This window comes from Mobula hypostoma, chromosome 4, assembly GCF_963921235.1.
Source record: "Mobula hypostoma chromosome 4, sMobHyp1.1, whole genome shotgun sequence".
NCBI lineage: Eukaryota > Metazoa > Chordata > Chondrichthyes > Myliobatiformes > Myliobatidae > Mobula > Mobula hypostoma.
Genome location: NC_086100.1, coordinates 63,058,371 through 63,071,430, shown reverse-complemented (window position 1 = coordinate 63,071,430; position 13,060 = coordinate 63,058,371). Strand labels below are relative to the sequence as shown.

General features: G+C 37.3%; 1 protein-coding gene across 1 annotated transcript in view; it reads left to right on the top strand.

The window, feature by feature from the left end:
- The window catches only part of rsrc1 (arginine/serine-rich coiled-coil 1), a 392,026-nt gene that overhangs the window by 268,042 nt on the left and 110,924 nt on the right, over positions 1-13,060 (top strand). The window lies entirely within an intron of this gene.

Sequence of the window (13,060 nt, the reverse complement as noted above, 5' to 3'; positions counted from 1 at the left end):
GAGATCAGAAGTGTATTATTAATACAGATATCAATTCATTAGCAGAATTAACATGGTAATGTTCTAATTGAAGAGTATGGTTGATATTCATAGGGCTTACTGGTTTCAGATAATCTGAGTTAATTTATGTGTCATTTATAAATGTCTTAGCTTAAATCTCTACTGGAAAATATATCAACAATATTATTGTAAGTCTTTAATGCTTGTGGGATTCCCTTTTAGATATGCGATGTACTGCTCAAGAAAATACTTCAAAAAGCAAATTGAGTCAACAAATAAGACGAGCAAGTTACATCAAAGCAAGCATAGGTTTATTATATTCTGTGGACTACTAACAAAAATTGATATGTATTTGAGCTTTAGAAGGAGATTTTAAGGAAACCAATAGGAAAGTCTATTCAAAACTATTATATTTAATTAGAGTAATCAATAACCTTGCTCAGAGCATGACATCTACCTAGTAAAACTTCAAAAGGACTGCAGGCATAGCATGACGGTGGAGCTGCTTCTGTCTGTCCACAAACACTAATCCACCTTGTGTCCTGTTCGGGGATAGAGAAGAGGCTATTTCATTGACTTTGATCCAGTTTTGGGGGTGGTTTAATTTCCCATAATGCCATTGATCAATGATTTCCTTTCAGCAGTGATGTAATTAAAGGGTTTTCATCGGCTAGTGCTATGTTTTCCTGAAATTTATTATTCAGTAGCTTTAAAGGAGATCAATATTGTGTAGCAGCCCAGTGTTTCCACAGCAGTAAAGGACTCATTGATGCTAGGTATACACAGGAAAGAGAAAAGCCAGAGAATTTAAGTAAAGATTTTGCCTTAGACCTTTAAGCAAGCTGTATAGCACAGTTCCTTTGTGAATTTGGTCATTCAACCTCTATGAATTACCTAAAGTTGGATGATCATTTAAAAAAAATTTTTTTTAAGTAGAAACCAGATCTGAATTCACACCATTTTATGGATTTATTTTGATTTTTGCCACAAGAACACCCAGCTGGTGGCGCAATGATATTGGCGCCGGACCCAGGAGTGGAGGTTACCGGGTTTGAAACCAGTTGGGTCTGCTCCCAAGTACGCTTTCCATCCATGCCAGGTTGAGTATCGAGATCGCAACTCAACCTCGTAAAATAAAGAGAAAAATACTGTGAAAATGTGTGTGTGAGGAGTGGCGCACCACACAGTCTCTCGCTCCGCGCCTTGTAAAAGCCATGAAAAAGACATCATCACGGACGCACGCACAGACGCAGAAGCAGATGCACATGCACAGACTCGCACACACCAAAAAGGAAAGAATACCCAGCTGTGCTCTTCGATCTAGGGCAAAATAAAATTCTATGCTGCAGAAACCTTGGGTATTATTAATTCTCTCCACATTTAGAGAGAAGTGTGATTGTGGACATGGCAATAATGTACCACAGAATTGCTCTTTGTCAGATGAGTTTTCTATCGGCAAACTTTTTCTTTTTCTCTTTCACAAAGTAAAACTTGATGGGATATATGAAGACAGAGTGGTTATATCTGTTGTGTGGTAAAATTCACTTTATATCATTTAATGGTGACACTGAATTAATTTAATTTCTTCCACAGATTGAGATGGCAATTCGGGCTAGTATCAGCCTACTGGACAAATTTAAAACTTCTGAAATAAATGTTTCAGATTCCAGTGGAGTCCAGAGTCCAGTCCAAACAAAATTTGAATATTGTTTATGATAGCAACAACCATCCAATGATGTGAATTTTAATAAAACCTCAAGGTCTAACTCTAACCTTAACATTTTAATTTGGAAGTTATGAAACTGCAGGGGTTAAATTCTACCGTCCCCTCAAAATGGACAAGAGAATCTAAGATGTGCCAATTTTGTTCAGTATGTTCTTCTAAATGACACAAACCATGATATTTATTGGCTGGACATATCAGCAGGAACGCAATAGCACAAGCAGCTAGCAACCAATTAAAGCTAGAAATCTAGAGCAATACACACAATGCACTGGAGGAGCTCAGCAGGTCAGGCAGCATCTATGGATGGGAATAAACTGTTGACATTTTAGGCTGAGAACCTTCAATAGAACTCCGCCCCACTTCACAAAGTGATTGGCTAGTTCCTTTGTTTGGTGGACATTGAAGGAAAGATTGCTGCCTTTCCACAAAGCCACTAGGCTGCCTACTTCCTTCCTGTACTCTGTCTTATTGTTGTTTGAAATTTCCCTCACTATAGTGGTTGCATCTGCAAACTTGTAACTAGAGTTAGAGCAGAATTTGGCCACATAGTTGTGGATCTTCGGGGAGTACAGGAAGGGGATGAGGATGTAGCCTTGTGGGACATTGGTGTTGAGGATAATCATGGCAGAGGTGTTGCTGCCTATTCTTGGTGATTATGGTCTGTTGACTTCCCAATCAAGAATCTGCTGCTAATAGCCATTGCTTGTGAAAAGAAATTTAATTTGATCTTCCATCTTAGTTTCATGGAATTATGCTCTTCAAAAACCAATGCTAGTCTTGGTCATTGACTAAACTTAACACTTCTTAGTGATCTGCACATAAGTTTAAATTCAACATATTTTTCATACTTTTAAAATTGTTTTGGATATATCAGGTGAAAGTCAATATACAGTACTGAGGTAAGCTTTAACTATGTTAGATCTCACCATCACTTTTAATGATGTGCAGCTGGAAACATTCATTGTTGACTGAAGTTCAAAAATTATGACTTGGCAAATGAAGTAAACCTTTTTTCCAGCACTTGAATATATACATTCTTCCTTGTACTCAACTTGAAAGCTTAAAAGTTGAAGTGAATAAGGATTGATTCTAAATACAATGAAAATGAAGTGAAACCGCTGAAGGCAAACCTCCACTGATTGTGGATAATAAAGAATACCCAGTTGTCTTTTTTTCCCCAAGGCTGAACAAATTTCTGAAGTAACTGGTGTTTTTTTTCTTGTTTCACAACTGTGAAATCAAGAGAATCAGTTTAATCAAGAGAATCCAGGGAAGTCAGCCAATCATTACACCTAGTCATATTTTGTTACTGTTAGATGAGGTTGCATTGATAAGCTGACGAAGTAGTTATATACAGTGTGCAGATGAAACAAGGTTAAAAACTGTACAATTCGTTTAAATTTTAAGAATATTTTCATAACCCTAAAATAGTTTTGAATATGTATGATACTGGTCAGTGTACGTGCTGAGTTATGCTTTAACTGTGATGCTGCCCGCAATCACCATCGCAGTGTGGCTGCCATGTCTGCCATCTACCAAAAGCTTGGTAATTATTTGTCCAGGCCACCTGGAGAGCAGCTTCCTAAACCATAATCCAAAATATGAAAAACACCAAAGACATCAGGTACACGGAGCACCAGCACATGCAGATTCCTTGCAAGTCACAGATCAGAAACAGAGTCAGCTCTGATTCTGTCACTGCCATTTGTAGGTAGTGAAGTTTGTTGTTTTGTGGAGGCAGTACAGTGCAAGCATAACAAATTACTACAAGTTACAATAAAAATAACTAGTGCAAAAGAGGAATAGTGAGGTATTGTTCAGGGACTATGGACCATTCAAAAAACTTAATGGCAGAGGAGATGTAGCTGTTCCTAAAACATTAAGTGAGCAGTCCATACCTTCTCCTTGATGGTAGAAGTAAAAAGACAACATGCCCCGGATGGTGAGAGTCTGTGATGATGGATGCCATCTTCTTTGCCTTTGGAAGATGTCCTCGATGGTGAGGAAGTTTGTGCCCGCAATGGAGCTGGTTGAGTCTAGCACCCCTTCAGCCTCTTTCAATGCTTACATAGCAGTCGTGATACAACTAGTCAGAATCCTCCCCACCATCCATCTATAGAAATTTGCTACGACATACAAAATCGCCTCAAACTCCTAATGAAGTATAGCCACTGGCATGTCTTCATCATGATTGAATCAATATGGTGATACAATATGGATCCAGGATACATCCTCTGGAGTAATGATACTCAGGAACTTAAAACTGTTCCCCCTTTCCATTGCAGACCCCTGAACGAGGACTGGCGTGTCTTCCCCCCACTCCACAATCAGTTCATTGGTATTGCTGACATTAAGTACAAGGTTGTTGTTGTGACACCACTTGACCAGACAATCTGTTTTATTCTTGTATGCCTCCTCTTTGCCATCTAAGATTCTGCTAACAACAGTAGTGTCATTTGCAAATTTATAGATGATATTTGAGCTGTGCCTAGCCACACAGTCATGAGTGTGGAGGAAGCAGAATCAGATTTAATATCATCAGTATATGTTGTAAAATATATTAATTTGGTTATAGCGGGCTGAGCACACAACCTCATTGTTGCCCCTATCAGGAAGAAGGTACAGGAGCCTCAGGGTCCTCACACTAGATCAGGAATCATTATTACCCCTCAACTATCAGGCTCTTGAACCAGAGGGTATAACTTCACTCACCCCATCAATGAACTGGTCCCATAACGTATGGACTCTTGTGGTCATGTTCTCACTAGTTATTGCCTGCTTGTTTATTTTTTTTTCTGGTATTTTCACAGTTTGTTATCTTTTACACATTAGTTGTTTGTCTGTCTTGTTGGGTGCGGACCTCCATTGATTCTACCGTGTTTCTTTCTATATAATGTGAATGTTCTCACAAAAATAAATCTCAGCCTTGTATAAGGTGACATATATGTATTTTGATAAATTTACTTTGAACTGTGTGTTGTATTGATTGTCAGTGACAAGGAGATGTTATTACCAATTTGTACTGACTGAAGTTACCAGTCCAGTTGCAGAGAGAAGTACAGAAGCCCAGGTTTTGAAGCTTGCTGATCAGCACTGAGGGGATGGCAGTGTTGAATACTGAGTCGTAATTGATAAGCAGCAGCCTGGCAGGGGTACTGTTGTTGTGCGGGTGGTGAAAAGCCAAGTGGAGAGCCAGTGAGGTTGTGTCCAATGTTGACCTGTGTGGTGGTAGGCAAATTGCAGTGGGTCTAGGTCTTTGCTCAGGTGGGTGATCTAACGTACAATTCATGAAGACCTCAATAAATGTTACAGCTAATTTGTACTGATAATTCAGATAATTTCATCATTTGACCAAAGTATGAAGTCATGGGAATTAATAACAAATAGACTATAATCTAAGTCAGACAAGTATGCAAGTAAAGATTTATTTGGGAATGTCAACATTAAATTAAAACCTTTTGTTTACTTTCAGGTACTCCTGATTTTATATATTGCTGCATGTAAATAAATGCTAGCCCAAAAGCTAAAAGTAATACCTGAATAGGAATAATTGGAAACTGCAAGGGGGCTATGATATCATCATCATAGTATATTACTGGAGCATGATTCATACATGTAAATGGAAAATATTGTGGAAGTGGAAAAATAAATTACAAGGCATTTGAGAAAACAACATGAATTATATATAGAACCTTGAGCTTCGCTCTCATGGTGATGACATAACCTCAATTATCAATATTTTGTAGCTTTCCAACATACTCTAGGGTTTTATATAATGATAGAATTTTTATATTTTTATTTAATTCAATAATTTACATGTGTTTCTTGCATAAAGCAGGTGTTGTATTTCTTGAAAATGGTCCATATCACAATTTTCCTTTACAAAACGCTGCATCATCTGGGCATGTGTCAAGAAATACAGGTTGAAAATTAATACATTTTATGTTGATTTGTTTACCTTTTTATCACATTAACTGAATTTTATTTTGTATGTCAAATTTTTGCTTTGTGATTTGTGAGTTCTTTAAGAGGGTATTTCCATTATATAAACTGCCTTAAACTGGTGGGTCATCTGTAATACTTTGAACAAATTAATTTCACAAAATGGTAATAGAATGTTGTTAACCAATTTAGCTTAATGTTAGATTTCACTTAGCATTTATAAGTCATAAATATTTGCAATATTAAGTTGCATGTTTCCAGTTTTCATTGGTTTTAACTGATATTTTCAAGCCAAAGTGAAATGCTGTTGATTAAAAATTTGTCAGGAAACAATGATATTGCCATACATTCTAAATAATATTACATTGTCTTCCAGTGGAGAAGAAGAACAAGCGCCTACAGGCCAAATGCAAAGATGTATATAATAGCTTTTTTCTTGGCTACCTCACCTATAAGTGTTGTTGTCGTTCTTTGTTGTGCTTCTCCTCACAAGCAAATTATAGGCCTTGAGTGACAACCTATGTTACTAAATATAGTGGTTTCTTGTAGTTCATTAATTTAACTCAGCAAATAGTTCTCAGATTTACTTATGACTGTTGTTAAATGTAAGCTCTGGTATTTTAAAGCAATAGGGAAGGATAAATTATTGCAAAGCAAACAGTACTGAACTGATTCCAGTAATATGAAACTGATTATTGTGAAATTCACTTTGAAGAATGCACTAACGCCAGACTGTACAATAAGAAACATCGTGCATACATATGATCAGCTTGAAACAAAAATGCTAGCTTTACAAAGAATTGTCATGCATGTTAACAAAAAAATAACAACTCAATGATATTTCTGTTGTCAAAAGCATTGTATTTTGTGTGTTGTGGTGTGAAATGAAATATTTGTTTGTTTTCAATTCGCCCAGAGCTACACAAGATAAGGCAAATGTTGTTTTTGGTCTTAGTATTATTTTTATATTAATGCTATTGGAACAATATGCAAATATTTAAGTATTGCTTGTAGAGGTTTTTCGGATAATTAAATGATTTGATAGAGTTAGAGCAAATCTGAGTAAGCAAAATCTAAGTATGTTGCAAATATTTTACTGAAAACACAACATCAAATTTGTTCACAGCAAGCACCCACAAATGACAGTGTAATTTATATCGCCTTCGATTGTATTGTTTGAGAGATAAATAATGGCCTAAACACTGCTTCAAGATCATGATAAGAGGTATTTTAGTAAGTTTTGGCGTAATGCCTCACTCAATAGATGCCACTGACTCTCCACTAGAATGCTAGCCTAAATGCCAAGTCTGTAGAATAAATCTGGAATCCACCATCTTCTACAGTGAGCAAGAGTGGTAACTGACCAAGTGATGACTGAAAATTGAAAAATAACAACTCAATGATCTGAAAATTTGTTGAAAAAGGTTGTTCATTAGAACAAAAGGAACCATTTCTTCTGGTGGTCCATTGAAATGTTCAGAACTAAGATTGATAACTTTTTAGTATATGTTTTTAAAATGATTGGATGGTGTTCAGATAGCAATTGGATCCTATTCACAAACAAGAGTAAACCAGTCCTAATGAAGGGTCTCGACTCGAAACGTGGACTATACTCTTCTCCATGGATGCTGCCTGGCCTTGCTAAGTTCCTCCTGAATTTTGTGTGTGTTGCTTGGATCCTATTCAATTTGCTGGTGGAACAAATTTCAAGGAGTGAATTCTGCTTCCAACACATCTTTGTTTCTAATGAACAGTTTCAAAGCCATCTTGACATCTTTTTAACATTTTACAGCATACTTTAAACCACAAGTTATTAGAAAGTTCTGATTTGTTGTGACTTTTTAAACAATTAGTCAGTTCGCAATTAACCACTACAGTGGAGTAAATTCTTAATAACAGGCATGTGGTAGTGTTTCCAGAAACTTCGTATTTAATTTACTATGTGTAGAAACATAGAAAACCTACAGCACAATACAGGCCCTGAAAGCCCACAAAGCTGTGCCGAACATGTCCTTACTTTAGAGCTACCTGGGCTTACCCATAGCCCTCTATTTTTCTAAGCTCCACGTAACCATCCAGGAGTCTCTTAAAAGACACTATCGTATCATCCTCCTCCACCTTCGCCGGCAGCCGGCACTCACCACTCTCTGCATAAAAAAATTTACCCCTGACATCTCCTCTGTACCTACTTCCAAGCACCTTAAAACTATGCCCTCTTGTACTGGCCATTTCAGCCTTGGGAAAAAGCCTCCGACCATCCAAAATGATCCATGCCTCTCATCATATTGTGCACCTCTATCAGATCACCTCTCATCCTCCATTGCTCCAAGGAGAAAAGGCCGACTTCACTCAACCTATAGGCCTTTTTGCACCAGCAGTGATCAGTCTGTTACCATTTTAAAAATACTTCTCCTTTTTGTACCAAATGGTTAAAAATATTTCTCCTTCTTCTACCAAATAGGTAGGTAATGCACAATTTTTCTACATTTCATTTTATCTGCTGTGTTCTCATCCATTCATTTAAACTATGGGATCTCCTTAAAACCATTCCGCAGCTTCTTCACAGCCCAAAATGATTCCAGCTCTGTAACATGACCGCACATGGATAAACAACATTTGTTATCTCATCCAAATAATTAACATTGTCTGTTAACCAAAAATCCTCATTCCATGTCAGTATATTGCCTCCAACCCCATGTGTCCTAATTTTGTTCAATAACTTGTTGTGTGACACCACATCAAGGGCCTTCTCAATTTGCAAATACAGTACACCACATTAACTGGATTGCTGGTACTTATTTTGTTTCCTACAGCCTCAAAAAGCACAATTTGTGAACTATGATTTCATGTTAAACCTCTATTGACTCTCTCAATCTTATTATTATTCTCTGTTTGTCCTGCTACCACTTCTATGATAGATTGCAACATTTTCACCACTACTGAAGTCAGGCTAGCTGCTCTTTCATTCCCTGTTTTCATTTCCACACTCAGCTCTGGAACATCTGGACAGTGAAGATGCATACATCAGGATGCTCATCATTGATTATTGAATGTTCTGCATTCAGCATTATCATCTCTCCAAAACTGTAGTGGTAGTTAATAGTGTTATTCCCATGCCACTTCCACATGGCCGGAGTTCACATGTTGTGCAAGTAGCGTTAATGATAATGTTCCGTTTAACATCCCGCAAGGCTGGCATCTGGGTGTCTCTGCACTACCTCAATATCAAACACCATAAAAACTCATCAATAAGCTCCAAGACCAAGGCCTTGATACATCCTTGTTTAACTGGATCCTTGATTTCCTCACTTGCAGAGCAGTCTGTCTGGTTTGGTAACAGCATCTCCTCCACAATCACCATCAGCACAGGTGCATGACCATGCTGTGTGCTGAGCCCCCTGCTCTACTTGCTTTATATTTATGACCACGAGGCTAAGTACAGCTCTAATGCCATATTGAAATTTGCTGACAACACCACTGTAGCTGACCAAAACAAAGGTAGTGATGAATCAGTGTATAGAAGAGAGGTTGAAAATCCAGCTTACTGGTGCCACAACAACAGCCTTCAGTCAACATCAGCAAAACCAAAGAGCTGATTATTGACTACAGGAGGAAGAAATTGGGGTCCATGAGCCAGTGACTATTAGGCATTATCATATCAGATGATCTGTCAAATGTCATTTGACATTGAATCAGTAAATGTCATTTCAAAGAAAGCATGGCCAACTTGTACTTTCTTTGAAGTTTAAGCAGATTCAGCACGTCATCTTCTAAAACTTTAACAAACCTCTATAGATATACATTGGAAAGTATCCTGTCTGGTTTCAGTAGGCCTAATATGAAAACACCTATGCCAAAGAACAGAAAAGCCTCCACATCCCAGTTCATCACAGGAAAAGCCCTCCCCATCATTGAGCACATCTACAAAGAATTCTGCCGCAAGGAAGCAGCATCCATCATCAAGGACCCCCGTCATCCAAGCCATGCTCTCTTCTTGCTGCTAACATCAGGAAGGAAGTTCAACAGTCTTAAGTCCCTTCCAACTATTCAGGAACAATTATTACCCTTCAATCATCGGGGCTCCTGAACCAGCGTGGACAACTTCACTTACCGCAAGACTGAACTAATCACTGAACACAACCTATGGACTCACATTCAAGGACTCTACAACTCATGTTCTCAGCATTATTTATCTATTAATTAATTCATCAAAAAGGTTGGATCAGTCTTTGGCTACAACAGAGACCCTTTTGAGTTAGTTGTGGAGAGGGGGTCACTGAACAAATTGTTATCCATTATGGACAATGTGGCACATCCTCTCCATGACCCACTCAATAAGTAACAGTGCACCCTTTCAAACAGACTCATTCAGGTCCCCTGTCATAAGGATCATTACAGAAAATCTTTCCTACCAAATGCAATAAGCATATACAACAATTCATCTCTGTGTAACAGGAGAATATCATCGTAGTACAATAGTCTCTATTATTTTGTACATGATTATTGCACCTTGGTAAATTATTATTCAGTATATTATTAGTCTGTACCTTATTATTAGTTAAGTTTGCATACTTTAAATGTTGCTGCTGTAGTGAAAGAATTTCCCACTCGGGATCAATCAAGTATTTATTAATATTATTACTATTGTTATTTGTATTTTTTCTCAGCTCAAGTTGGTAAAACCTGAGGTATGGGCATAGCCAAGGACATTCATTTCTCAATTGCTTGGAACTTTTAGACTATTCTACTGTTCAATATTGTGGCTGTCTGGAGATTTACATTAATATTGCTGTGTAGGCCAAATTGTTTAATCCTATTGTGAAGTGACTTTAGGATGATACCATTTGTAGATATTACTATTGGGACAATGTATACCCTGTTCATGTTCCATAGTCTTTCAATTTCCTCTTTTAATTCAGCAAATTTCTGGTGTTTTTCACTTACAGATGTCTGTATGTAATGAGTGTTTGGAATGGCTATATCTGTTAAAGTTATTCTTGATGGTTTATCCTGTAATATTATATCTGAATGGTTATTATGGATTGCCCTATCTGTAAAAATGAATCAGTCATAATATAATTTCTGGGACTCTGACTCTGAAACTGGATCATGCTTGTATTTATACTCGGGTACCATATCTTTTGAGTTTGTATTTTAAAACAAGGTTTTGATGAATAATGTTTGCCACTTGATTGTGCCTGTGTACATATCAGATTGATTCTGGATCCTGTAGTGTATTATTATTGTTATTTTTATTTAATTTTGTATTTGCACAGCTTGTCTTCTTTTGCATATTGGGTTCTTGTCAATCTTTGTATGTAGTTTTTCCTTGGTTCTGTTGTACTTTATTGCTCTACTGTGAATGCCTGAAAGAAAATGAATCCCAGGGTAGTATTTGGTGACATATACATACATAAGAGAATTATTTTGAGCTTTGTTTTTTCTCTCATTATTCTTTGATTTGAGTGGTTACATTTCCTATCTTCCAATCTGTGGGAAGCATTCTGTAATCAGTGGAGACACGACTGCAAGTACTGTAATCTGGAGCAAAAAAAAACAAACTGATGGAGGAACTCAGCAGTTCAAGCAGCAACAACATGCACAGTCCTGATGAAGGGTATTAGTCTGAAACGTCGACTGTTTACTCTTTTCCATAGTAGCTGCCTGGCCTGCCGAGTTCCTCTAGCATTTTATGTGTGTTGCTTGGATTTCCAGCATTAACATTTCAGTCCTGATGCCAGATCTCAACCAAAAATGTTGATAATTTCTTGGCCTCCAGAGATGATCTGCTGAGTTCCTTCAGTTTGTTGTATGCAATAATCTGCTGACAACCGGTATATCCACTCTCCACTACTAACTCTTCCAAAGCAGATCACTGGTCCTGGGGATTTAACTGTCATTGAATTACTGTATTCATTACTTTTTACTGATATTAATTTCATTTCAATCTTCATCAATTGTAGATCCTATATGTTCCACTATTTCCAGCAGATTTTAAGGTGCTCTTCCATAAAGTCAGGCACACGTATTAGTAATTCTCAGCCATGTGATTACTCCTCATGGAGTTTCTTCTGTGTCAGTATGTAGAAGACCCATATTACCATTTGCTAATCTGTTCCTTTTTATGTGCTTTTTACGGGCAATCTGTCTCTCACTGGAATACTATATTCTTTAATGAATTTCTTTGTCATCAAATGTTAGCTTCTGAAATTTTCACAATCATCAGGCCAATTGCTCTTTCTGTTGCCTTAATACTGTAGTTAACCTTTTCTTGTGCCACAACCACCCCTTCCACAAACTGGCTAGATCGCTTAAAATGATATTTTGTGAACCATGCCTTAACTCACTTGTCACTAGCCATTGCTCCATCTCTCACTGACTTCCATACATTTCGATGTAGTTTCTCAATCTGCATAACCAATGTCTGCCTCATGCTTTAACAACTTTTTTGTTTCGGATCTCAGACTCTGGTTTCAGGTTGAACTACATCACTTTCAAGCTTTAAATAATAACTGTCCTAGAAACCGTTAACTACTTGACTATGAAGTTCCCTTTCTTGTTGCACAAAATCACATTGAAAATAGCCTGTTACCTCATTGGTGTAGTAATGTTCCAAAGTGGAATTGATCATGATCTAAAGTTGTACAGAAAATGTAATAGTAATAAATAGTTGCTGGCTCTGCTGCTGTTTGATTTTCAGCAGAATGCATTCTTAGTGGATATTTTGTTATAACTATTAGAAGTTATAATCTTATAAACTGATTAGTTAACTGATTAAAAATGACATAGCAAGAAAGTGCAGGTCATTTGGAAGCCATTTGGCAATATTTATGGCCCATTTGTGAAACGTTGCTGTAACTGGCTGCTTAGTCAGTGGTATTTATTTCTGATTTCTGATTCAACTTTGAAGGAAGGGCCAACATTACAGAAAAGTCTGCACATGTTTTTTTACTCTCCCAAGTCATTGTTTTCATTGAAGATGGAGAGATATTGAGCAATAGAGCAGAACCTAATAATATAGATCTGCATTCACAGATTCTTAATGTAACGTGCACGTACTTCAGTTTGGGAAAGATTTGATTTCTCCAAATAATTAACTCCAGTTTTATATAAATCAGTGATGTTTCTGAAATCTAGTTATTTTGTAAGTATTAAGACCATAAGACACAACCAGAATTAAGCTATTTGGCCCATTAAGTCTGCTCCGCCATTCCATCATGACTGATTCATTATCCCTCACAAACCCATTCTCTTGCCTTCTCTCCATAATCCTTGACACCCTGGCTAACCAAGAACCTATCAATTTCTTTATTATACTCAATGACTTGGCCTCCTCAGCCATCCATGGCAATGAATTCGACAAATTCACCACCCCCTGGCTAAAAATTTCTT